This window comes from Condylura cristata, unplaced genomic scaffold, assembly GCF_000260355.1.
Source record: "Condylura cristata isolate star-nosed mole 26May11 unplaced genomic scaffold, ConCri1.0 scaffold00030, whole genome shotgun sequence".
Taxonomy (NCBI): Eukaryota; Metazoa; Chordata; class Mammalia; order Eulipotyphla; family Talpidae; genus Condylura; species Condylura cristata.
The window spans coordinates 12404401-12431552 of record NW_004567131.1 but is presented as its reverse complement, the minus strand read 5'-3'; the positions used below and the strand labels follow the sequence as shown (position 1 = coordinate 12431552).

The 27152-nt window shown below is 43.6% G+C and overlaps 1 pseudogene across 1 annotated transcript; it reads left to right on the top strand.

Annotated features, from left to right (window-relative positions):
- The first annotated feature begins 10902 nt into the window (after positions 1-10902).
- Positions 10903-11220, top strand: LOC101637872 (annotated as a pseudogene). Its single transcript, XR_193552.2, has one exon. The product of XR_193552.2 is annotated as a 40S ribosomal protein S27-like (transcript).
- Positions 11221-27152: the final 15932 nt, after the last annotated feature.

Genomic DNA, 27152 nt, shown 5'->3' with positions numbered 1-27152 from the left:
CAACAGCCTTGGACTGTTCTCCCTGCTCCTGATTTTGTCCTCCATCCTCCACCTAGCTGGTTGGCAGTTCTTACAAATTTAACCAAGGGCATTGACTGCTCACTGGGGCTGCTTCCCCTTCCAGAGATCATAGCTACATATTCACCAGGATTTCCAGGGCCTTTCCAAGACCCTCTTGCACAGGGCTTTGTGTTAGTCCTGAAAGCAGATATGACCCACAGTGACTGTGCATGATCAGGGCTGAAATCATAGGATAGATACAAATAGATACGAGCTACATGCATCTGAAATAAGTAAGACCTAACCTACATTACCAAAAAAGAAAAAATTCATACAAGAAAGTGTTTGCAAAACAGTAATGAAAAGGGGATTACCAGGCTGAAAAGGAATTATGAGGCTCCAAACCACCACCACCACCAAAAAAAAATTACTATGTGAAGGGAACTCAGAAAAGAAATAGACACTGGATTAGGTGGATTGAGATGCCACCAGAACTCTCCAGCAGGTGGCAGAACAGAGAAGTTGCCTTTATTCTCCCAGAATCCTTTAGATTTATTGTAAAATTAGAAATCAAAAAGAACAAGCAAAAATAACCTATCATTTCACCAGCGAGAAATAGTTTTATTTCCTTCTTGTCTTTTTAAATGTATATAATTGAGATTATGCTGTAGATACAATATTTTTTCCTGACTATACCACAAGCATACCTCATGCTCTTCAAAACTTGGTGTGGTGAACTTTTTTTAAAGGGCTACTAGCTGTCCATTGTATTATGATCCATATTTATGTTCTTAGGTTGTCATGTCGGTGGGGGGTTTTGTTTTGTTTTTAAAGATAAGTTGTAGGTAAGGTGTATCAGTAAAGCTTTGTCAGATTTGAATAAAATCAAAGGTAAGGGCATGAGCATTTAGAAAAAAAAAAGTTTAGACCTTCCCTATTGGTGGAATGGGTTAAAGTGCAGCGAGATGAGGCTGTCTGCAGTGACCTCAGCACAAGTTTGATCCCCAGCCAGGGAGGTGACCCACATAGTGTAGCAGACCTCTCCTGACCCACCCACTGCTTCCCTCAGCAGTGTATTTTCAGTAGATCTGCCTGTTCTGATCCCGACTCTGTCTCTTGTGAATCCTCTCATTGCCCCCCATCTCTGGCCTCTACCCCAGTTCTTGTATGCATAAATCTTTTTATTAAAAAGGGGGTGGCAGTCCTCCCTGGTGGCGCAGTGGGTTAAAAGTACAGCACAAAGAAGCTTAAGCCACTTCCACATGAGTTCAATCCCCGCCTGCCCTGGAGGTGACCACATGGCGTGGCAGCCCTCTCCTGACCTGCCTGTTACTCCCCTCAGCAGTGTACCTCGTCAGTCTGCCTGTTCTGCTCCCCACTCTGTCTCCAGTGAAGCCTCTCACCGACCCTGCATTTGTAGATTTAGAGTGAGACCACAGAGTGTTCACAGAGGTGGAGATGGGTCTAGTCTGGGGAGAAAATTAAACCAGAGAGCCAAGGGCTCATTGATAGGGCAGATCCTATGAAAGGCTAAGAAACACAGGTCCAAAGATGAGGAGAAAAGCTCCAGCCGCAGCCCATGCCTGCACTGCATTCAGTATCTCAGTCTACAAGGTGGAGGCTGGTGGAACATCATGTCATATTCTCCGCAAGAAGCAACAGTGTTAACAACTGATCATCTTCAGACTTTAAAAAACTGCTTTCACAAGCCAGCACGGATGTGGAGAAGGTCAAAACCCAATCAAAGGGTGATATGATTTTTAGTTTTTAAAAAAGGAGGTGGCTGTGAGCTGAGGTCTGGCCTCTGGCCAGCAGCTGTGGTCAGAAAAGATTTGCTTAACCTGCATGACAAGGCCTTATCATAAGGCTTTTCTAGTCTTAACTCCTTTCACCATTACTGAGAAGGGCAATCAGCTTCATAATAAGGGCAGGCCCAGACATTCCTGAGAAAAGCCCAGGGAATAATTAATGTTTGTCAGCTTCCCATCACAAGCATTTTCTGGCCTAAACACATCCCTCTAAGCATGGGTGTAGCCATTCCAGCCAGCATGCCCCTTCCCCAAACTCATCGGGTAGCTAAATCTCTTCCTTCATGGTGTTTAAAGGCTCAGGGTGAGAGTCGTGCCGGGGACATATGCAACAACACTGAAAATACAGCATTTCAGGCCCTCCCTCATGGCACAATGGATTAAAGCGCAGCAAACGCAGCACTGCAGGTAAGCACAGCCACTTCAGCAGTTCAATCCAGGCTGGGAAGTGACCTACATGGTGCGGCAGACCTCTCCTGTCTCACCTGCTGCTCCCCTCAGCAGTATACTTTGTCAGTCTGCCTATTCTGTTCCCCACTTTCTCTCTAGTGAATCCTTTCACCACCCCTGCACCTCTGGCCTGCACCTCAGTTCTGTATGCCTAACTAAATGAATTTTAAAAAGAAAATAGAGCTTGGCAATCAGCTCTGTGTAGGACTTTACTGTTTCAGATATATTTTTTAAAAATTTATTTATTCATACAGAACTGGGGTACAAGCCAGAGGTGCAGGGGCGGTGAAAGTCTTCACCAGAGACAGAGTGGAGAGCGGAACAGGCAGACTGACGAAGTACACTGCTGAGGGGAGCAGCGGGCAGGTCAGGAGAGGTCTGCACATGTGGGCCACCTCCGGGGCTGGGGATTGAACTCGCACTAAAGTGGCAGCCGCCAGCTTGCAGTGCTATGTCCTAACCTGCTGTGCCACCAGGGGGCCCGCAGATATATTTTCTAAAGATTTATTTATTTATGCATACAGAGCTGGGGTACAGGCCAAAGGTGCAGGGGCGGTGAGAGGACTCACCAGAGGACAAAGTGGGGAGCAGAACAGGCTGACTGACAATGTACACTGCTGAGAGGAGCAGGGGGCGGATCAGGCAAGATCTGCCACACCGCATGGGTCACCTTGGGAGCTGGGGATCGAACTTGAGCTGAAGTGGTTTTATCTTCTTAGTGCTGTGTTCACCTGCTGCGCCTCCAGGGAGGGTGTTGTTGCAGGTATTTTCACAGAGAGAGGCAGTAGAGCTTGTCTATCAGAATAGATGTGAATCAGACTTCCAAAGCTTCGTACTTCCTCACTGTAGATTTATTTTAATATCTCTAAGTTCTTTTTTTTCAAGGTTTTTAAAAAAGATTTATTTATTTATGCATACAAGAACTAGAGTACAGGCCAGAGGTACAGGAGATGAGAGTGTTCACCAGAAACAAACAGAGTGGAGAGCAGAACAGGCAGATTGACGAGAACACACTGCTGAGGGGAGCAGCAGGCAGAAGAGGTCTGCCGCACCATGTGGGTCACCTCCCTGGCTGGGGATCAAACTCTGCAGTGGCTTCACATAGCTTTTACCAGTTGCGCCATCAGGAAGGACCCTAAGTTCTAAAAGACAAGTGCCATTACTATCACAGAGGATCCTACCACAAGGATTAAATGAGGTAATCCTTGTTCGTTCATTCAGCACCTACTATGTGTCAGCCTAGAACATCCTAGCTAAAAATTGAACTCAATTCAGTTGAGGGAAACAGAATATAAGCTCCAAACTAGTCACATATATAAGATATGAGATGGTGTTAAGTGCTGTGGAGAAAGAAGAGCAGGGAAGGGGGCAGGAAGTATCAGAGCCGGGTGGGGACGAGGGGACTTCTGAGCAAAGAGCTGTGCCCAAGAAGGGCAAGGGTGGATGACTGAAGCACGGAGGAGGATGTGTGTGCACGCTGGAGGAAGGGAAGGCAGCCAATGTGGCCAGAAATGAGTAAGCAAGGAACAAGATGGGGAGCCGGGTCATACAAGCTGTTTTGTGCTATTTTACTCTGGGTAAGAAGAGGAAGCCATTTGATGGTTTTGAGCAGAGGCAAGATTAAATCTGACCTAGCTTTTAATTGGATTGTTCTGAATTTTTGGGTAGAAGCAAAGACACTAATGAGAAGGCAATGCAGTCGTTTATGTGAGGCAGGATATAGCTTGGACAGGGATGGCAGAGCATAGGGATGAGAAGGTTATTGCTTGCTTCAGACAAAAGCATTTGCTGAAGAATTAGATACAAGAACTGAGAGAATAGAGTCAAATCTTTGGGCCCAAGGTAGAGCTGTCATTTACTGGGCCAGGAAGCTGGGGGTGGAACAGGCTGGGGAGGAAGTTCAGGAGTTCGCTTTGGGTATCTGTTGCATGTGTACTGCCCACTCAACATCTGGTGGGAGTCCAGTAGACAGGGGGATGGAGCTGATGTTCAGGCCCAAGATCTCAAGTTCACAGTCTTCAGTGCCAGGTGGTATCACCAAAGGCGAGCGAGCGTATGAAAGAATCACACAGCAGAATAGGAGTGAGTGAACCGGACAGTGATTCTTGGGCTCACCTAGGGGCTTATAGAAGAATATGGCTATTGACACATGGAGCTGCTAAACCAGTAGATGTGGGGAGTCAGTGAGGGGAGAGACTGTGGAGGATGCTGACATGGATCTTGCTGGCACAGAGTCAGCTTTGTGGTCAGCTGCTAATATGCGGAGTAGGTAGGAAGTTAGATTTCATCAAGAGTCAAGCAAAAGGATTATTCCACACAACCAGTGCAGGGTATATGCCCCCAAGCCTAAGTTATTGTTATCCAATATCAACCTGACCTTAGGATCCCACCTCCCAACAGAGAGACCCCCTTCTCCCTTTCCAATAATTCACAGATGTTAAGACATCTAGAGTCATAGATCCAGATCCAGGAATGTAGCCCCAGAGTTTGCATTCCTTAACTCTGAGCTTCCATTTCTTCATCCATAAAATGGCACAATAACAACACTACCTCGTAGAGTTGTTAGGAACTTTACTCAAGACTTGGCAGCAAAGTCACTCAGGTACAAAGCGACAATAAACGAACGACATGAACTTTTAAAATTTTGGATCTAGCTCATCAACGGATCCTATTGTCTGCTGGAGCAGTGAATGCAAATGAGCTTTGGGTATCAGTCTTCACCGGATGCCACAGAGCTGACTAACCTCTTCCACAGTCACAGTGAAAAGTCATTATCCCCTATTTCTGCTCTGCAGTCTAGCAATGCTCCTATAACTTGCCTGGTGTTACAATTATTTATTCTAGGAGTTAATCAAAAGCTCCAAACTGCAGCCCTGCAGGGCAGCAGAATTTATTATCATTCTTTACCTTATAACCCCTAGAAGTGCTGTGCACCCTTCCTGCCTCATATTGACCTACAGGTGTGGCTAACTCTGCAGGACATCAAGTGCACCTGTCTGCCCTGGCTAAGGTTGTGCATGGGTGAGGACACTCCCCAGCAAGGCCAGCAAACAAGTCATCAGAGCACAGTGCACTCTGTCCTGCAAATAGCTGCAGCCCACTACTTTGTTACAGGCAAAAGCTACAAGCCCCAGTTCGCTACAAGCACACACCGTACCCCCTACGCCAGGCACATTTCCTGTTTTTCCCTGTACCTACAGACCCTATATATACCCATGGGCAGTCCTAATAAATAAACTTCTGACTTCAGACCCCAGGCTCCTGCTTCAGTTTCTTTTGAGTCTCTAGTCTCCTATGTTAGGGAAGGGAGCAAATGTTGCCCGCGGGCAGCCAGCGAATTTAACGTTCTGGGCACCCCTGGGTGGGTTTGCAACATACAGGAATTATTTATGGATTTGAGATAAGCTTATCTGTGATGTAACATTCATGCACTTCACAGGCACACCTCAGACATAACATGGGTTCAATCCCAGACCACCACAATAAAGTGAATATTTTTATAAAGTGAATCACACAAAAATGTGGTTTCCTGGTGCATTAAAAGTCATATCTGGGGCCCCCACCCTTGTGGCACAGCAGGTTAAAGCATAGCACTAAGAAGCTAAAGCCACTTCCGCAGAAGTTCAATCCTTGCCTGCCCCAGAGGTGACCCACATGGCGCGGCAGACCTCTCCTGACCCCCCCTGCTGCTCCCCTCAGGAGTGTACCTCACGTCAGTCGGCCTGTTCTTCTCCTTACTCTGTCTCCGGTGAATCTTCTCACTGCCCCTGCACCTCTGGCCTGTACCCCAGTTCTGTAGCATAAATAAATCTTGGGGGAGGGGGTGGGGAAGGCATATCTGGCCCTCCCTGATGGCACAGCAGGTTAGGACACAACACTGTAAGCCAGCCAAGCCACTCCAGTGCAAGTTCCATCCCCAGTCCCAGATGTGACCCACATGGCACGGCAGACCTCTCCTGTCTCTCCCGCTGCTCCCCTCAGCAGTGTGCTTCATCTATCTGCCTGTTCTGCTCCCCACTCTGTCTCTGGTGAATCCTCTCACCACCCCTGCACCTTTGGCCTGTACCCAAGTTCTGTATGCACAAATAAATAAATCTTTAGGGAAAAAAAAAAGTCGTATATACACTAGATTGCAGCCTACCAAGTGTGCGATAAAATTATATCTGAAAGACATATACATGAATGTGACAGACATGAAGTGACTGACGTGTGCTGCTGGAAGTGTGGCCCCAGTTGACTTCCTCAATGCAGGATTGCCCCAAACCTTCAATTTATGAAAAAATATAGTGTTTGGAGCTCATGCTTTTTGCAGTAACATGGATGGAGCTGGAAGGGACCAGGCTTAGTGAAATAAGCCACAAAAGAAAAAGAAAAATACTAGATGGTTTCACTCATAGCATGAGCATAAAGGACCAAGGGGAGGAAAAAATAAAAATAATGAACAACTATATACCAGAGGGTATACAGGGGTAGAGTGGTGAATGGGATCAAAAATGGGGGGGTGGGGGGAAAGTGTACTGGACTATGGTGATGGCACACGTGTGATAGGAAGCCCAGCGGGATTTCAACTGGAATGGGAAAAGGCACAAAATGATGTAAAAATAAACTATTATATTATTTTTAAAAGGCAAAAAAATCACAGTATTTGCACATTGCTATAAAATGAGATGTTTAATTTTTAATATTTTTATTATAAAAGAAATGGTACTTTTCATGGTGAAACATGAGTCAAAGAGTGCAAATAAATCTATCAGCCTCTTCACTCACCCAAAGTAATCACTGAAGGGCATTTCCAAAGAGGGGATGAGTATAGGTATAGACACAGCTCTGTTTGACTCCAAATAGAATCCTATAATATTCTGCAATATTTTAACATAACAATGCACTTGGACATTGCTTCTCTTTAGTTCTTATTGATCTAGCTCACTTTTTTTTTTAAATTTATTTATTTGTTCATACAGAACTGGGTTACAGGCCAGAGGCTCAGGGGTGGTGAGAGGCTTCACCAGAGGGAGAATAGGGAGCAGAACAGGCAGCTCTACAAAGTACACTGCTGAGGGGAGCAGCAGGAGGGTCAGGAGAGGTCTGCTGCACCATGTGGTCACTTCCGGGGCAGGCGGGAATCGAACTCATGTGAAAGTGGCTTTAGCTTCTCAGTGCTGTACTTTAACCCGCTGCGCCACCAGGGAGGGCCCTCTAGCTCACTTTTTAACATTCTGTCATTCCCACGTAGCATAATTTGTGGAAACTGGTTCCTTTTGTGGACATAAAAGCTACTTCTCCTTACTCACTGTATCAGAGAGCAGCACACACCCTGGCGCACAGACCACAGACCCGGAGGAGACAAGACTTGTCTTAGATCCTCCCTGGTGCACAGAACTTGTCGTAGGTCCTCCCCGGTGTGCAGTGCTGTGGAGGCCTCTCAGCGACAGCCCTGGGCTGCATGCCTTCCAGTCACCCTGTAGACTGGCCTCAGGAGCAGTTGCTGCCTTTCAGTGACAGGAATCCTGTTGCCTCTGCCAGTAGGGAAACTAGAACAACCAGGAAGTTTCTGTGGGAAAAACAATGGCAGGGTGGTTTCCTCTGTGAACTCCAACAATCAGCAGACTCCAACTCACATCCAGAATCTAGTGCTATGAAGACCCCAGGGGATGTAGTATATAACTTTCCTGCTTCTGCTAGGAAAGGAGGTGGGGGGAGACCTTGGGGGCCACACCTCCCCACACTTGGTATGCCAGGATACCTTCCAGAACCTTCTGTGTCTAAAGGTGCTTGATTTATCTACATCATCAACAAAGCTACCTGCTATTATACTCTTGATTTCTACTAATGTGATCCAGTATCTCATATTTTAAGTTTGCATTTTTTTTTATTATAATCAGATTGAAGAACTCTATATTTGTTTTTGGCCTTTATATCGTTTTTTCCTATTTTTATCTGTATCAGGTAGCTGCTACCTAGTAACAACTGTCCCAAAACTCAGTGATTGAAAACAAGAGCTGTTCATTATTTCTCTAGAGTCTGTAGGTCATCTAGATTTTGCTGCTTCTTGCTGAACTCTGCTGATAGATGGGTCTGTGGTCTGCTGGCAGGGGACCCAAGCTGGCTGGCATAGAACATCCCTGGCTAGATGGAGTCAATGCTGCATTATGTTGTTTCGTCCTCCATCAGCTAACCCAAGCTTATTTTCATGACAGTGGCAGAAATCCAAGAGAGAAGAAAGACTCTAGTGCTTTTTCTTGGTTTGTTTAGACAGTATATGATGAATACAAGAACTCTGAGAGTTGCTTTAGTTATCACACATTAATCGAAACATATGCACCACACCCATTCTCTATCTTCTTTTTTTCCCCTAAGATTTAATTTAGGCCTGCCGTGATGGCACAACAGTACCATTCCATTAGCCAAAGTCATGCAAATAAATGCAGCCTCTGGTGTATGAGGTGCGGCCCAAGATCTTCACACAGAGAAAGAGGTCAGTGTTGGGGGCTTTCATTAAACCAATTGCTTGCATTATTATTTTTTGACTGTCATTTTGTTTGACTGCTTTGTTAGAGTCCTTTTTATATTGAGCCCATTGCTCCTACATATAATTTCAAATAATGATAAAATTTTTGGTATACAGTTAACAAGTGGAAAAAAAGCATTACCGAAATAATATTCTATATGATCCTTAAAAATTGAAACAACTGTTTTGAATAGTTATTGACATATGCAGGCTAACTAAAATGCTGGCATTAAGAAGACAGATGGGGCCCTCCCTGGTGGCACAATGGGTTAAAGCTCAGCATGGTGGTCTCACAGCAGCTGTTTTGCATGAATTCAATCCCCAGCCAGGGAGGTGACCCACAAGGCCTGGCAGATCTCTCCTACCCGCCCATTGCTCCCCTCAGCAGTGTACTTCATCAATCTGCCTGTCCTGCTCCCTACTCTGTCTTGTGAAGCCTCTCACAGCCCCTGCACCTCTGGACTATACCCCAGTTATGTATGCATAAATTAAATCTTTTTTTTTTTAAAGATTCACTTATTTATTCACACAGAGCTGGGGTACAGGCCAGAGGTGCAGGGGCTGTGAGAGGCTTCACGAGACAGAGTAGGGAGCAGTGCAGGCAGATTGACAAAGTGCACTGCTGAGAGGAGCAGTGGACAAGTCAGGAGAGGTCTGCCACACCATGTGGTCACCTCCGGGGCAGGGGCTCAAACTCGCACTGAAGTGGTTGTAGCCAGCTTGCAGTGCTGCATCCTAACCTGTTGTGCCACCACGGCAGGCCTAAATTAAATCTTAGGGGAAAAAAAGAAGATAGAGAATGGGTGTGGTGCATATGTTTCGATTAATGTGTGATAACTAAAGCAACTCTCAGAGTTCTTGTATTCATCTGAACCAGCCCATGATATGTATGGCCTTTATTTTTCCCCATTTAGTTGAAAATCCACAATCAACCAAATGAACATAAAAGTAACAAAATCCATTCCTCCATGCGGGTCCCTCTCTTGCAGCTGATTCTGACTCAGCTAACTCAACTTTATAATTTAACATTAGGTTAAAACAAAAGTTCCACAGTAAGGGAGGTAAGTAGAGAAAAAACATACTCCAAAACCAATTGAAAATGGATCATCTGCTGCAAATGAATACCATATTTTTCCAAAATAAAACCAAACACCCACTTTCCTAACCTTATATACACAATGAGACAGGCAGACACATCCATGCAGCAGAGGCCATGGGGAAGAATAGTATTTTCATGCATTATTGTTCCTACTCAGAGCTTTCATAGCACTACTTATGCCTGCCTTGATGCCAGTATTTGAACATAAATTCTGTAGCTAAGACCCAATATAACAGTGGCATAAACACGAGTTCATTTCTCCCTAGTTGGGGTCTGGGCAAAGGGAAAGTAGGTTGAATTAGGTCAGTTATGAACACCCCCAGTGTTGGTGTTGGTGATCCAGGCTCCTCCTGGTGGTTCACTGTAGTGAACAGCACCCTCTTCTATGGCGTCCAAGATTGTCCACCAGTTTGCAGAAAGGGAAAGCGTGAAAGAGGGGGGCTCAACCCTTCTTCAAGAAGTCATGTTTGGGTCCTCCCTGGTGGCCCAAGTGGTTAAAGTGCAGCACTATGAAGCGATATCGGCACAGCCACTGTAGCATGAGTTCCATCCTTGGCCAGGGAACTGACCCACATGGCACAGCGGACCTCTCCCAACCCACTCCTGCTCTCCCCAGCAGTGTGTTTCAATGGATCTGCCTGTTCTGCTCCCCACTCTGTCTCTGGAGAATCTCTCACCACCCCCCACCCCATACCTCTGACCTGTACGCTCCAGTTCTTGTATGAATGAATATATCATTTTAAAAAATGAAGTCACACTTATCCTTTTCACTCATCTCTCATCGGCCACAACTTAGTCATGTGATCCCTAGAAGAGGATTAAAGTTGGGATGCAGAGAGGGTCTCTGCCTTGCAGACTGTACAAGCATCTGTCCCCACAACTCTATGTTCCCTCCCCACATACACTTTCTCCTAAGCCTCAGATTTTAATGTCCTGGATAGCAGAGCTTTATAGATTTTGAAGTCCGAAGCGAGCTTAAAGGTGATTTGTGAGGACAGTGCTGAGCTGAAAAGCAGGCTCTGTGGCCACAAGGTGATGACCTCCCTACGAGAACATGCCTCTCGCAAAGGATCTCCTTCATCCCCCTCCAGAAGAGGAGAAGAGGAAATACAAGAAGCGCCTGGTGCAGAGCCCCAACTCCTATCTCATGGACATGCCCAGGATGCTATAAAATCACCACCGTCTTTAGCCATGCACAAACAGTAGTATTGTGTGCTGGCTGCTCCACTGTCCTCTGCCAGCCTACGGGAGAAGAAGCAAGGCTTACAGACCGGTGCTCCTTCAGATGGAAGCAGCACTAAAAACACCCTGAATTAAGATGAAGGCGAGACCATCCTAATAAACACGTTCTGGATTTTAAAAAAAAAAAAAATAAAGTGGCATGGGTATGCAAGGCCAGGCCACTTCCCAGCTGCGTGGCCTGCTGCCAGTTACTTAAACTCCTTGCCCTCTTTTCCTGCTGAGCAGAGGTAACAATGGCAAGTCCTTCCTGTTCTTATTGTGAGGGTTAAAAGCATTCACTGTGTAGTGCTGGCACAGGAAGGTGCCCAGTGAGTTTAGGCAACCTTGTAATAACAAGAGCGCCAGTTTGTCTCTGTCAGTGATGAATGGAAGTCATCATGGTTAGCAACTGAACATCAAGGGGAAGGGCTGGGAAAAAATGTCAATGGGTCAAGTCTTCTGTCCCTTCCAGGACTATGTCTTGTCACTTTTTTTTTCTGTTTTTTAAAAAGATTTATTTATGCATACAAGAACTGGGGTACAGGCCACAGGTGTGGGGGGGGTGAGAGGATTCACCAGAGACAGAGTGGGAAACAGAACAGGCAGATCGCCTGAAATACACAGCTGAGAGGAGCAACAGGTGGGTCAGGAGAGGTCTGCCACACCGTGTAGGTCAGCTCCCTGGCTGGAGATCGAACTTGTGCTGCAGTGGCTTCAGAGTACTTTATAGTGCTGTGCTTTAATCCATTGCTCCACCAGGAAGAGCCCCTATTTTTAAGGTTTTTTTTTTGTCACTTTTATGTACAGTATAACTGTACATAAATGCACTTCTCCCCACATCCACTGCCACCACGCAAGTGCCAACCCATTTTATCCAGATAAAAGCTAAAGATTTAGGCTCACATATTCCCATTTGCATCTAAAGAATTCAGATGAGCACATGGATGGCTGTGTCTGCCCTATGATGCCTGCTGCTCTCGGTGGCCTCTTTCTTCACATGGGCTCCTTCCGGGGCTGTCTCCACAATGGCTAGTGTGAGCTCCTCTCAGGACAGAAGCTGAGGTCTGTGACAGGCTAGCAACTAGAGAGGCAAGTGAGCGGCTGGGCCCAAAGACACCCAGGTGCCTTGCATCACAGTGCACTTTAAAATGACCTCAGGCAGTGCCAAGACTGTCCCCCAAAAAATCTCACCCAGTTTCCAGGGGAAGGGAAATAGACTCCGCCTCTTCATGGGAAGTGATAAGTTCTGGGAGAACAGGTGGACCAGCGATATTTTGTGAGCCCTTTTCAAACTTAGACTCAGCCACCTTTCCCTTGCCCGAGCTACCAAAGTGATCTTGTAACTGGTTTTACTACTTCCACTTTCATACTTCCTTCATATAATTCTCATACAGTAGCCCGAAAAGGCTGTGACGGACATGTCCCAACTCTAATATCCTGCATCTGGGATAAAGCTGAGTGGCGTGACTGCCTGCAAGTCTGCTTGGGCCACCCCAGCCCTGCCTCGGCCACAGGAGAGCCTCTCCCCAGGCCACGCTCTCATGTCACCGCCTTCTCTCAGTTCCCCAAACAGACCAAATTGTTTTCCATCTCAGTATCTTCCTGGAAATTTCTCCTCTTGAGTTGTGTGGTTTACTCTTAATTCACCCTTGAATGTGACATCCCCAAAGAAGCCTTCCCTTGACCAATTCTCCTACCTCTTTATAACATTTCTTCTTTTAATTATTCACAGTTATTTGAACACTGCCTAATTTTCTACAAAATTGTTAAATCTTCAACATTAATGTCCACATCTGCTTTGTGCTCGCCTTAGCACAAGCCCCTGCAAGTATTTGTTGAATGGATGATGGGAGGGATGAAGAGCCTCTACCCTTGAACATTCAAAGCTGAAAGAAGGAGACTGACATATTCCTTTCTGGCAAGCACACTGTGACAAGGGCCCTCAGGAGCCACACAGGAAGGACTGCAGGTGAGGTGAGAGCTTCATACATGAAGTGGCATTTGGACAGGGACTTTAATACAGTAAATATACAATACGGAACACAAAGAATATAACTTCTAAATCAAACACGTGAAGTTACCATCCCCTCGTGGGCAAAAGTCAACCCAAAAGGGATTGGCCCAAAGCAAGGCCTGAAAGCTGCCACAAGGCTAAAGCACCTTCTGGCCGGGACCCATGGAAAAGGGTCAGAAATGGCCAGACAAATCTGGGAGGAAAAGAGCAAAATCAAAATCAATATAAATACTGCCATAGTCACCTCCCTACAGGTATCTCACCCACATCTGCCTTAACCAGTCCAGGGTCAGGAAACAAGCCCGGTTTCTTCATCACATGCTTGCTGCTCCATGTGGCTTCCTTAGGTCTCCTCCTCCTTCTCCATCCTGCTTCATTCCCTTCTTCTCCCTTTTCTTCTCTCCTTTTTCTCTGCTCAGCTCCACCCTCCTTCTGGGTGGGGCAGAGAACCTGGAACTTCCCTTTTTCCACCCTGTTACAGAAGGAGCCTTCTGAGCACAGTCAACAGTGAGGATGTTATATGATGAGATGGTAAGATGCTGTGAAGCTTGAATTGTACATAAACAATAAGTAACTTTTTAGTGTAAGTATTTCCCAAATATTGCACAGGACACACTTACACTAAAAAGGGTATTTTTGTTTTTCTGAAATTCAAATACTATTGGGCATCTCATATTTTCATTTGCTAGGCCTGGCAACACTACAGGGGATGCTTATTCACACAGCAACTTTGCCTCTTTTTGTTAAAGGCTAAAATCATCTGCCCTTTAATTTGTAAGCTAAACACAGAAAAAATTAATTTGGAGTCCAACATCCCAATCCTTGATGAAATAAAACATCTCAAAATCACAGGCGCTTAGCTAAATAAAGATTAATTTCTCATTAGTAAAACATCCATGGGGGCTGTCCTTAGTGGGTGGCTCTTGGTGCTTTCCCATGAAGCAGTGAGCTCAAGAAACTAGCTAGTCTCCTCCTGTGCAATCTCTGGTCTCAAGCTAGGTAGACCAAGTGTAAAGTCACATGTCCTTCTGTGGGCAGGCCTATAAATGGCCCACAGCAAGCCTGTCCACATTCCGACAGTAAAACCAGACAGAGGGAGGGCCAGGAACTGTCATCTGCCATGTGACCTAAAGCTTGTAGGTCGAGTCCTGAGCAGAGCAGTAGAATGAATGGAAAAAAGACAGAGTTTGCCACTAGAACTCTAAATCCCAGCCTTGTCTTTCACTCTAAGACCTGAGACTAAGGTACTCAATTATTTCATTTGTAACAAGGTCACAATAATTACCTTGCAGTATTGTTACAGTACAAAGAGAAAAGCTGTAACCATAGTATAATTTTATTTTTAACCTCCGGTTAAAAGTACCTCCATAGTGTATAAAGGACCCGGGGAGGAAATAATAACAATAATGAGCAACTATATATACCAGAGACATTTTACGGGGGTGGAATGGGGAATGGGATCAAAAACGGGGGGTGGGGTGGCAAGGGAGGAAGGAAGTACACTGGACTATGGTGATTGGTGATGGCACATGGGTTATTTGGTGATGGGAAGCCCACGGGGATTACAACTGAGATGGAAAAAGGCACAAAATGATGTAAAACTAAACTATTATATTATAAAAAAAAAATTTTCAGTGATGGCAAAGTAGCTGACAAGATGTGCATGATACCTTTGATTGTTTCCTGAGATGTCAGAGTAGAATAGAACATTGACAAGGAATATGAATGCATATAATTTTCATTTGTGTCAATTAATATACATATATGTTACTTAATAAATTAAATACTGTAAAGTGGGGAAAAAAAAAAAAGAAATTCCTCTATGGCTTGCTCTGTGGTGTTGGCTTTCCCCTATAGCAACACGTGAGACTAGTATCAACATTTTCCATATCTTAGATTTTTATAGTTGAAAAACCATCCAAAACAGGGGAAGCTCTATGAAGCTCAATTAGCAACTCTGACCTCATGAAACTAAGGGTCTCAGAATGCAGCTGGCACCCTGCCCTCTAGTAAACAGTGGAACGATCACCAAATGTCACCCAGACCTTTCCACATAACAGGGTCAGGCTGCACTTGCTACTTCTCCCAAATAGTTGGAAAGTGCTCTTATTTTCCTGTTAAGTATTTTAAAATATCAGTGAGAATTATGTCTAAGCTGGAATTTCAGTTTCCTGTGGCAGTGCCTGCCTTAAGCACCAGCTTCAGCACAATTACCTTCTCCGCAGCACTGAATTTCCCTCCACAGCTTGAACTCGTTTTTTCCAGCACATATGACACTCCCATGATTATAACTTAACACTTCTACTGCCCAGCTGTCAATCTGAACTGAAAGTGACAACTAGTGCTAACAGAAAATTAAATAGTTTTGACCACATTTCCTCCTTATTTTCTTTTTGGTTTTCAACTTGGTTTCAGTTCACCTTGTTAAAGGAACCAGCTAAGGACGCTGAGCCACCAGGGACCCAACAGCAAAGTCTGTGAATCTTCTTCTGTCAGCATCTGTTGGCACCGTTCGGCTCATTTATCCTCACCTTATTTTCCCACGTGACAAGGAAGAAAGGGGTCAGGGAAAGAGAAGCAACTGTGACATGAATGTATTAGGTTCCCCAGCTATATGATCTATTACAACAGCCTTGGCTAGTTTTTTTTTTTTGTTTGTTTGTTTTTTGTTTTTTGTGGTGGCTTTGCCCATCTGCCATTGTCTAAAAATGAGACAGGAGTGTAAATAAAAATTTCTCCAGATTTCAGGAAACAATCATCTCCCCTTGTTATCTTACCCAACGATGAGGTGGCACACTTAGGGAAATATGTCTTTCAATGATTAATCCACTGAATATTCCCGAACTCTTTCTTCTGGACAAGTGCTGTTCAGTGAGTAACAAAATAGCATTATCTAGTCTAGATATTTCCTCCTGGCAAAGTACAGTACAGATCATCCACTGAGCAGATTGGCAAGGAAATATATTCAAGGCTGCTTGATAAGTATCTAGTTTTATGGTAAGTCTCTAAAAGTACTTCTGAAAAAAAAATGAGGTTTATGGTTTAGAATGTGAATTTTGAGCAAATATTGGAAAGAGTGTTCTCTGAGAGAAAAAAAATCATCATCCCATACTGCTTGGCTTCTCCCTCAAGAGGGAAAAGGGCTGATACCCTTATAGCAGTGTTCCCCTTGGAGGGACCCAAATGCAGGATGAGAAAAGATCTGTATGAGCTCCTGAGACAATATCCAGGTTTCTGAATTGAGGGATTCCCAGAACAGCCAAAAACTCAGTTTGCACTCTTTAAAAAACAACAACAAAAACAAACATTAAGAGCTACTCAAGGTAAAACTCATACAAAAGACCAACAACTAAGTCCAATTGAATTAAGCCCTCTGAAATCAGTTATTCTTCTTTCCGAATGCCAAGTATAGCTGGAAAACACACAAAGCTCTCCTCTTTAATAAACAGAGAGAGGAAATGATTACTTATGCAGATGAAAATAGCTGGGGTACAATCTTATTTTTACTCAGGGAGGAAGGAGAAGCTATTTTGATAGAACAGCTGTTCTTTCTATCATGAGAACTAGATAATCTGGGGAGATTGTAATGGTTTTCCTCAAATTATATTGATTTGCACGTCACTTATGTAACTATACTTCTGGGAGTACAGCTTCACTCACCCTCCACCAATGCTCCAGTGCTACATCTTTGTTCCCCAAACCCTCCTCAACACCCCCATCTCCTCTGGTATCCAGATAGTATACACAAAATCTAAGAATTATTTTTGTTGTGATTCGCTTTGCTTCCTTCGATTACTGATATTCCACAAATGAGTAAAACCATCCAGTACTAAGTTCTCGTTCACTTTCTAACTTATTTCACTTAGCACAAACACCTCAAGTTCCATTCATTTTGCCCCAGAAGGCACTATTTATCTTTTGAGTAGCTGAATAAATATTAACTAGACCATTAGGTACGTGGGATTGTAATTTTTTAAAAAGATCGATTTATTTATGCATACAGAGTTGGGGTACAGGCCGGAGGTGTGGGATTCACCAGACACAGAGTGGGGAGCAGAATAGGCAGATGGATGAAATACACTGCTGAGGGGAGCAGCAGGCGGGTCAGGAGAGGTCTGCCACACCATGTGGTTACTTCCTGGGCAGGTGGGGATCGAACTCTTGCGTAAGTGGCATTAGCTTCCTAGTGCTGTGCTTTAACCAGCTGCGCCACCAGGGAGGGCCCGAAATTGTATTTTTTTAATTGGAAAATAAATATACAGCTTGGAATGGATTCAAGCAAATTGTTCCAAAAGCAGATTTTCTTCAACTGTCTATGCAGAGTTAAAAAGCAAGTAACAATAAAGAAAATGTTTGCAATGCTGGATGAGCAGCACAAAAAAAATTGAGTCAAGTACACAGACAATATATTCATTTCAACAGCTCATCTTTTAAGTATATGCTGTTGATTTCATCATCCATGCAGAGTTACAAAAATATGCTAGCAGTTCTAAAGAAAACTACATTTTTAAAAGGGAATGATCTAGATGTTCCCTCATTTGACCAACCCCATCTAAGTTTAGGGGTGCAGAAGGACTTAGATACTTCTAGAGTAAGTCACATGCAACATACTACTTGATTAATTTTCTAAAATATAATGTAAAATAAAGTATTAAGACAAAGGAAGAACTTGTGGAGAAATGAAGTCCTAACAACCACATATACACATTTTTTTTTGACAGTAAGGAAAAACTTTTACAGATAAGTTACAAACAAATAAAAAGTAAACAGTTTTACCCAAGAAATTGCATCTATTCCATACAATATCTTTGCTTTGCTGTCTTCATTTGTACAAACTCGTCATAGTTTACTTGATCAACACATTTGATGCTGTTTCCCCTATCATTCCACCCATGTTCCATCTATTAACTTTCCCCAAGGTGTACCAACTCAAGGGCAGAATTCCTTTCCCTTTCTGGATCATACAGTCAACAGCACATGAGAATGCCTGGGTGGGTGGGTTGGGCAGGACTAGATTTGGTAGCCTCTGCTTTGCAATAATTCATTTTGCCTCACTGTTCTTTCAGTTCCTTTGGGGTCAGGCAGAAAGTAGACTGTTCTCTTGAAGGTCCAGCAAGCTCCCAGATGTGCCAAGGATAGATACTGTAAACACATCACTAAATATGGGTGAGGGGTCTGGATTATTATAGGTACAAAGTTAAGACGTTAAATTCCTAAGTAATAAGAGTTTTCTTCATTTGTGTATATGTGTGTGTGATGTTCAAAATTTAAATGGCTTATATATTGAGAAAACTTGAGAATGGCTACTAAATACCATTATAATACTTATCATTATAGTACTTTATTACATAAAGTGCTTAGAAGGCATTTTAAAAGTGGATTTTAGAATAGTCATAGGTATATGCAGTTTTTACCACAAATTTAAAACATCTTCATCACTCAGAAGTAGCCCCATGCCTGTTAACCAACACATCTTGCCCCCGGCTTCACGGCCACCCCAATTCCACTTCCAGTCCCTGTAGATTTGCCTGTTCTGGACATTTCCTATATCACAGAATCATATGAAACGTGCTTCTCTGTGACTGGCTTTCTTTCACTGAGCACTGTGCTTCCAAGCTTCATCCACGTCATGACATATATATGTATTTCATTCCTTTTTATAGTCAAATAATATTCTATTGGAAAGAGATACCACATTTTCTTTATTGTTTATTGGTTGATGGACAATGGATTGTTTTCAACTTGTGGATAATTTGCTTAATGCTGCTCTGAATACTCTTTTGCAAATTTATATGGGAACACATATTTTAATTTCTTGTGGTAATGTACCTATGTCATATTATAATTTTATAAGTAACTACACTATATATATTTAATCACTGGAGGAATGGTCAGACTGTTTTTCAAAATTGCCACACTATTGTCCATCCCAACCAGCTGTGTATGAAGGTTCTGATTTCCCTAAGTCCTCACTAATATTTGCTGTTATCTTCCAAGCTTGCCCACGCTACTGCTCCAGAAGCGTTTGGGTTTCTTATATGATTGATGATGTTGAGCACTTTTTCATGAGCTTGTAAGCTGTTAGTACATCTTGCTTAGAGAAATGATTATTCAAGTCTTTTGCCTATTTTAAAATTTAATTTAATTTAATTGGTTTGTCTTCTTATATTAAATTGATAACCTTCTGGAAACTTTTATTCCTTTCTTCCTGCACTCTTTCTTCCTTTTCCCACTGCCAGAGTACTGAGCAATACAATTACTATGCCATGGTTTCAAGCTCAAGATGTTAGACTGATAAAGGAGACAACACAAAAGAAGGGGCAACTTGTGTTAGGGGTAAAGGCCTGGGGACGTTACAAGAGACAAAGTACTAGAAATGAGTTGGGAAGAAATTTCAGCTTGCTCTGGGATTGCAGGGCGACTTACTCTGATTCAGCTCTCTAGTCTACACAAGCCAGGAATGGTGAAGGAAGTGCTTTTAATGCATCTGTGCTCACTGAGAGTTGTCTATATGCCAATTCAAAGAATAAACATGAGGATTAAACTACTTGTTAAACAAAGCTGTTAAACAGTGCTTCTGGTAAATGTAGACTAGGCAGTCAAGTGTAGTAGTTTGGAGATTATAGAAAGACCTCTTTTAAAAGATATATCAGGATCTCCCTGGTGGCACAATGGGTTAGGACACAGCACTGCAAGCTAGCTGCAGCCTCTTCAGTGCCAGTTCAATCTCTGGTCCCAGAGATGATCCACATGGCACAGCAGACCTCTCCTGTCTTGCGCGCTGCTCCCCTCAGCAGTGTACTTCGTAGATCTGCCTGTTCTGCTCCCTACAATGTCTCTGATGAATCCTCTCACCACCCCTGCACCTCTGTACCCCAGTTCTGTATGCATAAATAAATAATATATCCTATACTACCTTACTATCTCCCATCTTTTTTTTTTTTTAGATTTATTTATTTATGCATACAGAACTGGGGTATAGGCCAGAGGTGCCAGGGTGAGAGGATTCACCAGAGACAGAAGGAGAGCAGAAAAGGCAGATTGACGAAGTACACTGCTGAGGGAGGAGCAGTGAGGGAGATAGGAGAGGTCTGCTGTGCCCTGTGGGTCACCTCCCTGGCCTGGGATTAAACGTGTGCGGAAGGGGCTGTGGGCTGTGGCTAACTTCCTAGTGCTGTGCTTCAACCCACTGAGCCACCAGGGAGGGCCTTACCTCCAATCTTTTTATATACCTCCCACTGCCATCACAGAACTCCCTGTTGTCACTCTGTTGATACATGTATCATCTAGGAGGAATACATTTTCCAAAAACTGATTGACTAGTAGCAATCAGTTTATTGAACATTAAAATTTGAGTTTGAATACTATCCCAACACTAACCAGTTTGTCACTTGTCACGTTGGCCAGATTCCAAGCTCTCTATTTCCTTCTCTGTACAGTGGACTTAGTAATACCTATTTCGAGTGGTAATTACATGAATTAACTGAATCAGCATGTGAAAAATACCAAGCTAATGCCGAGTCAAAACAGAACCTCCAAACATACTTTGAATTTGTGTCAGAAGAATCTGAGAGTGGGGCCCTCCCTGGTGGTGCAGAGGGTTGCAGCGCTAACCAAGCCAAACCTTGGCCACTTCAGAGTTGGATCCCCGCCCCAGGGGTGATCCATATGGTGAGGCAGACGACTCCTGTCTCACAGGCTGCTCCCTCAGCAGTGTACTTTGTCAATCTGTCTGTTCTGAAACCCACTCTGTTTTTGGTGAATCCTCTTGCCACCCCTGTATCTCTGGCCTGCACCCATTTCTGTATGCATAAATAAATAAAATCTTAAAAAAAAAAATAAGACGACGACGACTATGACTCTGAGAGAACGAAACAACGGGATGCAACAGGAAGCAGTAGAGTGGAGTGGTCTGGTGTGTGCTCAAGGGACATCAGCGTGGAAGCCTTATGAAGGAGGAAATGCCAGAAATAAATGGCAGAGAGGGGCTTTGAGGGTAGAAAATGGATCGGCACCCATCTAATCCCATCAAGTGATGGGCACCCCATTTAAATTCCATCAAGCTAACAGCAACAAAGTGAAGTCTTCGAAGGACTCCATATGTAACAGGGGGGTCCCCAGGAAAAGGGGAAGTTCCAGGTTCCCTGCCCTACTCAGAAGGAGGGTGGGGCTGAGCAGAGAAAAGAAGAGAAGAGAAGGAATCTGAGGAAGGAAGCAGGATGGAGAGCCAGAAGGAGACCTGAGGAAGCCACATGGAGCAAAGGGAGACATGTGAAGAAACCGTGTTTATTTCTTGGCCCTGGACTGGTTGAAAGAGATGTGGGTGAGAGACCCTTGGCACTGTTTATGTTGATGTTGATTTTGCTCTTTTCCTCCAGACTTGTCTATGGGTCCTGGCCAGAAGGTGCTTTAGTCTTGTGGTGGGCTTTCAGGCCTTGCTTTGGACTAATTTCTTTGGGTTGACTTTTACCCATGAGGGGATGGGTAACTTCACGTGTTTGATTTAGAAATTCTATTCTTTGTCTTCTGTGTTGTATACTCATTGTATTAAAGTTCCTTTCCATTAAAGTCTTATATGTTTTGTCTTGATGCGGCAGATGGCAGAACCGATTTAGGGCAGGCAAATTTGGGGGTTCACGTGTGCCCCCTCCCTGCCCTGTAACACATATTCCCTCAAGTTCTATCTGATTCTCCCCATCAGTCCTGCAGGGATTTCCTGGAAAGCTTTACTAATGCATGTGGCCTGAACACCAGACACAATTCAAACTTAAAAGCTCAGAGTACCTGCCGTTCCCAATTCTGCAACATGCGGCCTAGACCTGGGTGACGCAATTATCCACGACCCCCACACACAAAATGAGGGACTCTAGCAAATGGAAAGAAATCTTCCTGCCTTGCAGGGCCAGCAATTCACCCCCAAAGAAAAATGTACTTTCTAATTGCTTCATCTTCACACAATGGCCACTTTGTTCCTGCCTGGTAAACTTGTTGCCTCCAGGGAGGCCAGGCGGGCCAGCAGTGATGAGGCAGGGAACACGCAGTCCTTTGATAATAGTCCTTTATCCAGGCCTCTACATCCAAGTAACAAACAACTGCAGCAAACACAACCCAGACTTCAGGTCTGACCTTGAAATGAAGATCCACTCTGCTGAGAGAAGACTGGCCTCCCTGTGGAGGAGGCTGTATTGAAAAACAAAGAGGAACTTTGGATTCCTGCAAACAGCTGGGTTTACCTCAAACACTCAGGCAAAACTGATTTTCCCAGGTCCACTTTCCCAAGATGCACTTAATCACCCCTCCTCTTCTAGCAACTATTTTCTCATGCTTTGTATTACTTTTGTGTTTTGTTCACTCTCTCTCTCTCTCTCTCTCTCTCTCTCTTTTTTCTTTTGGTTAAAAAAACCATGAAATTAAACAGTTAAAGCAACAAGTCAGAGACATCTAATACACGCACAAACTGTAACTGCCACCTCTATTTAGTCTCAAAATATGTTCATCACTCTAGACTAAAATCCCCACTCATTTCCCCCTGTTCAAAGCTCCAGCTAGCCATCAATCTGCTTTGCTTTTGTGGAGTTACCCTTCAGTAGAGCTGAGTGTTTCTAAACTGGGCTCTACTATCTACCTTAATAAAGTTTTTGTCACATACCCTAAAAAAACAGTGTGACTGTACTATAGAACGTTATGTCACAGTTATGTCTGTATATGCAGAAAGGAAATCTTTTGTAAGATATAATAAGTAGAAAAGAAAGAAGAATAATTAAATATGCTGCCATTTAAATTGCCAGGTATGTGTACATACACATAGGAGTTTACACATGGAGTATTTCTGGGAAGACACCTAAGAAATAGAACAGCAGGGATTATAGCTTGGGGTAGGAGCTTCTTGACAATGTAGTCTTAAATGTTACTTGGCTGTTTAAATTATGTATGTTATTTTAAAATCAAATGTTAAGTAATTAACATTTTTAACACCATAGAAAGGTCAGAGTCTGAGTCAGATGATATCTTTCCTGTCTACCAGGTTCAGCCACAGAGCCAGTCAAGCTAGTTTCATGTATCACATGAGAGGTGATGGAGGTTTTACAGGATACCCAGATAATTCCCACAGAAGAACATGTGTGAAGTCAACCGACATGCCAATAAGGCCATCCTACTGAGATGATAATCTTTGAAGCAGTTTTCCCAGAGGAACCTCATGAGCAAAATGAGCTAGAGAGAGAGGTACCCCTCAAATCCACAGCCCAGCTCACATTTACTCTAAAGTTGGATGATGGTTTTGGCATGGGGTAGGCAAGACCCCTGGAGAGATGACAGCGCCCCAGAAAACCATCATTTGCTAGTACTGGAGGAAGGGTTTTGACACCCTCCGGGGGAGAATAGAAACTTTAAATTTTCAAACAACACACATAAACATACTCTACTTCCTGTGTCACTAGAAAAGTCGAAGATCCAGGGGAGCAAAGACCTAAGAGAGGGTGAGAGAGAAGACAAGAAAAAAATTGGGAAGAGGGAGAAGAGAAAGTGTGAGAGAGACAAATGAAGATGGAGAACAGAGGATGTGTTTTAGAGACGGAGGCAAATCAGAGAGCCCATTGATCATCTTCTAAATCTTTTGCCATCTGTTCTTGTCAGTAACTGCTCCAGTGCAAAAGTGGAGTGTGTTGCCTAAAACAGTAAGAAATACTGAGCATCAAAGACTTGGGATGCAAGGACTCATTTAAAAATTGTATTTTGGTTGCTTTTATTGTTGCATGAACTGTAGAATAATAAGCAAATCACACGGTCAATTGGACTGGTTCTGTTGGTTTAGCAGCCCCAACCCCCAAAGCAAAATGATGCACAATGACAACTTTGGGGTGGGAATTGCATCTAGATTTGGACGGCTGGAAGCCGAGGAAACTCTGTAGCTCTACACTAAAATCTTTAAAGCATGAAGACTTAATAAAACATACAATGTAGACAGGATCCTACAAGAGAAGTTTACCTTAATGACTGAGAGGTGGTATAGCTATTTAAACTTTCTTTCTTTTTTTTTTTTTTTAGAGATTTATTTATTTATGCATATAGAGCTAGGGTACTTGCCAGAGGTGCAGGGGCAGTGAGAGGATTCACCAGGGACAGAGTGGGGAGCAGAACAGGCAGATTGATGAAGCACACTGCTGAGAGGAGCTGTGGGTGAGACAGGAGAGGTCTGTCATGCCATGTGGGTCACCTCTGGGGCTGGAGATCAAATTTGCACTGAAGCAGCTATAGCTGGCTTGCACTGCTGCATCCCAACCCAATGTGCTAACAGAGAGGGCCCCATTTAAACTTTCTTAACCACAGGTTTTCCTCATTCATAGAATAGTGCCATTTAAGGATGCTTTAAGGTGGTTTCCATTCACTCCAGAATCCAATGACTCTAACTTGTTGGTGAAGTGTAGAGAGGTGAAATGGGACCAGGTCATTTCTTTACTGGTCAGGAGACTAAAAGTTTTCCAAAGAAACAAAATATCATCTGAAAGTGAAAAATGGCAGAATAAAATCTAAAGCAGCTTGAAAGCACTGGTTTAGCAAATGAGTTCCTGTTTGGAAATTGCTTTCTTATCCAGTTGTTTTTAGGCGTTCACCTGAGTAGCCAGGTATTGCCCTCTGGCCACAGCAAACCAGAGGAACCAGTGAAGTGGCTCCAGATTCACAGTTGCAATTATGCCCACAGGCAGCTGTGGTGGCAGGAGGAGGGAAGAGGCCAGACAGGGCGACCACTTATCAGAGCATCTTTAGAAAAAAAAAGTTTTATTTATTTATGCATACAAGAACTGGGGTACTAGCTAGAGGTGTGTGTGGGGGGGGGAGTGGTAAGAGGATTCACCAGAGACAGAGTGGTGAGCAGAACAGACAGACACTGAAATACACTGCTGAGGGGAGCAGCAAGTGGGTCAGGAGAGGTCACTATGTGGGTCATCTCCCTGTGGGGAATGGAATTCATGCTGCAGTTGTTGCAGATTGCTTCATAGTGCTGAGCTTTAACTCCTTGCGCCACCAGAGAGGGCCCCAGCAGGGCACCTTTAGAAAGATCCTGACTTTCCATAAAACCTAGTTTTTTATCTGCCAAGTGCCCTTTGGATTTTTTTTTTTTTAAGATTTGTTTATTCATACAGAACTGGGGTACAGGCCAGAAGTCCATGTGTGGTGAGAGGATTCACCAGAGACAGAGTGGGGAGCAGAACAGGAGGATCACTGAAACACATTGATGAGGGGAGCAGCGGGCAGGTCAGGAGAGGCCTGCTGCGCCACGTGGGTCACCTCCGGGGTGGGGATTGAACTCATGCTGAAGTGGCTTTAGCTTCTTAATGCTGCATTTTAATCCACTGTGCCACCAGGGAGGGCCCTCCTTTTACTTTTTTAAAGTGAAAATGCCATTTATCTTCAAGTGAGCATTTATCTTAGTAGTGTTTTTTAAACTATTGGTTGATTTTTTTAAAATAAAGATTGAACTTTTGGGAGCATTTTCATGTTCACAGAAAGCTGAGCTGAAGGTACAGAGATTTCCCATATTCCACCACTGCCTCTTCAACACCCTAAACCAGAATCCTATTTGTTTGGATGTTGATGTTTTTCTCACTGTCTGATATTCCAGAATCCAGAACCTGGATTCAAACTGTCTAGAGTCAACCACTGTCTTTTGTTGTGTGGAGGGTTAAAGGTAAGAGGGGGTCCAGAACCCCACCATTCCTTGTAATACCTACCTACAGTGACTCTCCTGTTTCCCCGCAGATCCTAGCTGGTTCTTCAGAGGTTCTGCTTCCCCCTAATTTCTGGTCTTTTCTGGGGTATCCTACCTTATATGAATTTGCTTCTAGATGTCTTACCTCCATGCAGATTCAAAATTTTTTACTTTCTCTGGGATATTAAGTCACATCTGACCCTCTGTTTTCTTTCTTTTAAAATTCTATCACCTTCTTCCTTTGACTGATCTTTTCTATTGTCTTGAAATTGGGGTTTATATATTTTTTTATTCTTTTCATGTTATTTGAATAGACTTTGGGGAGAGAATCAAATAAAAGGCACGTGTTCAATCTGCAAAATGTTATCTCAAGTTTGTTATTTTAACAGATTGTTGATTTCCCACCCTCCTATTCCCCCATGTACTCACTCTCTCATTTAATGAATGTCATTACAAATCAATCTCCACTGCGCATTTAAACATAATTCAAACAATACATAACAGCCAAGATTTCTTTTAGTAATGATATTTTTACTAGAAATCTCACTTGTCAAAATAGTTTTTTTTTTTCTAGCTTTGTTCACCTTGCTACAGTGTAGTTTGATGTTTCTGATTGCTCCACCTAGGTACCTACACCTCTTTGCCACCATACATTAAAATTTGATAAAAGCTTTAGCATATCTTCTTAGACAACAGAAGATTTCTATTTGATACGTACCCAGGAATAGAGTTGGGATACAGGATCCAGACATGTTGAATTTCATGTTAAATATTACCAGATTTCTCTCCTAAAGAGGTATGACAGTGAAAACTTTTCTTAGCCTTTAATATCTTTGTTGTGATCCTCCCAAAGGAGAATATAATAGATAGCATTTCCCAAACTTTTTTTTTTAATTTATTTATTTATGCATACAGAACTGGGGCACAGGCCAGAGGTGCAGGGGTAGTGAGAGGCTTCACCAGAGACAGTGGGGAGCAGGACAGGCAGATGATCGAAGTACACTGCTGAGGGGAGCAGCGGGCGGGACAGGAGAGGTCTGCTGGGCCATGTGGGTCACCTTTGGGGCAGGGCGGGGGATCAAACTCTCACTGAGGTAGCTGCAGCTAGTTTGCAGTGTTGCAGACTAACCATTTGTGCCACCAGGGAGGGCCCAGCATTTCTCCCTTTTAAGACCATGGCACTCTTTCCTTGAAAAGTATCTTGGTCTTTCTGTGTCCCACAGAATACATGGGAGATACTGACATGGAGTATGCAGGACTAGAAGAGAGGCACACTGTTTGGAGAAGTGGAGAAGAGATTGGTAGCTATGAATAGCTTATTTCTATTCTATTTTTTAAAAAAA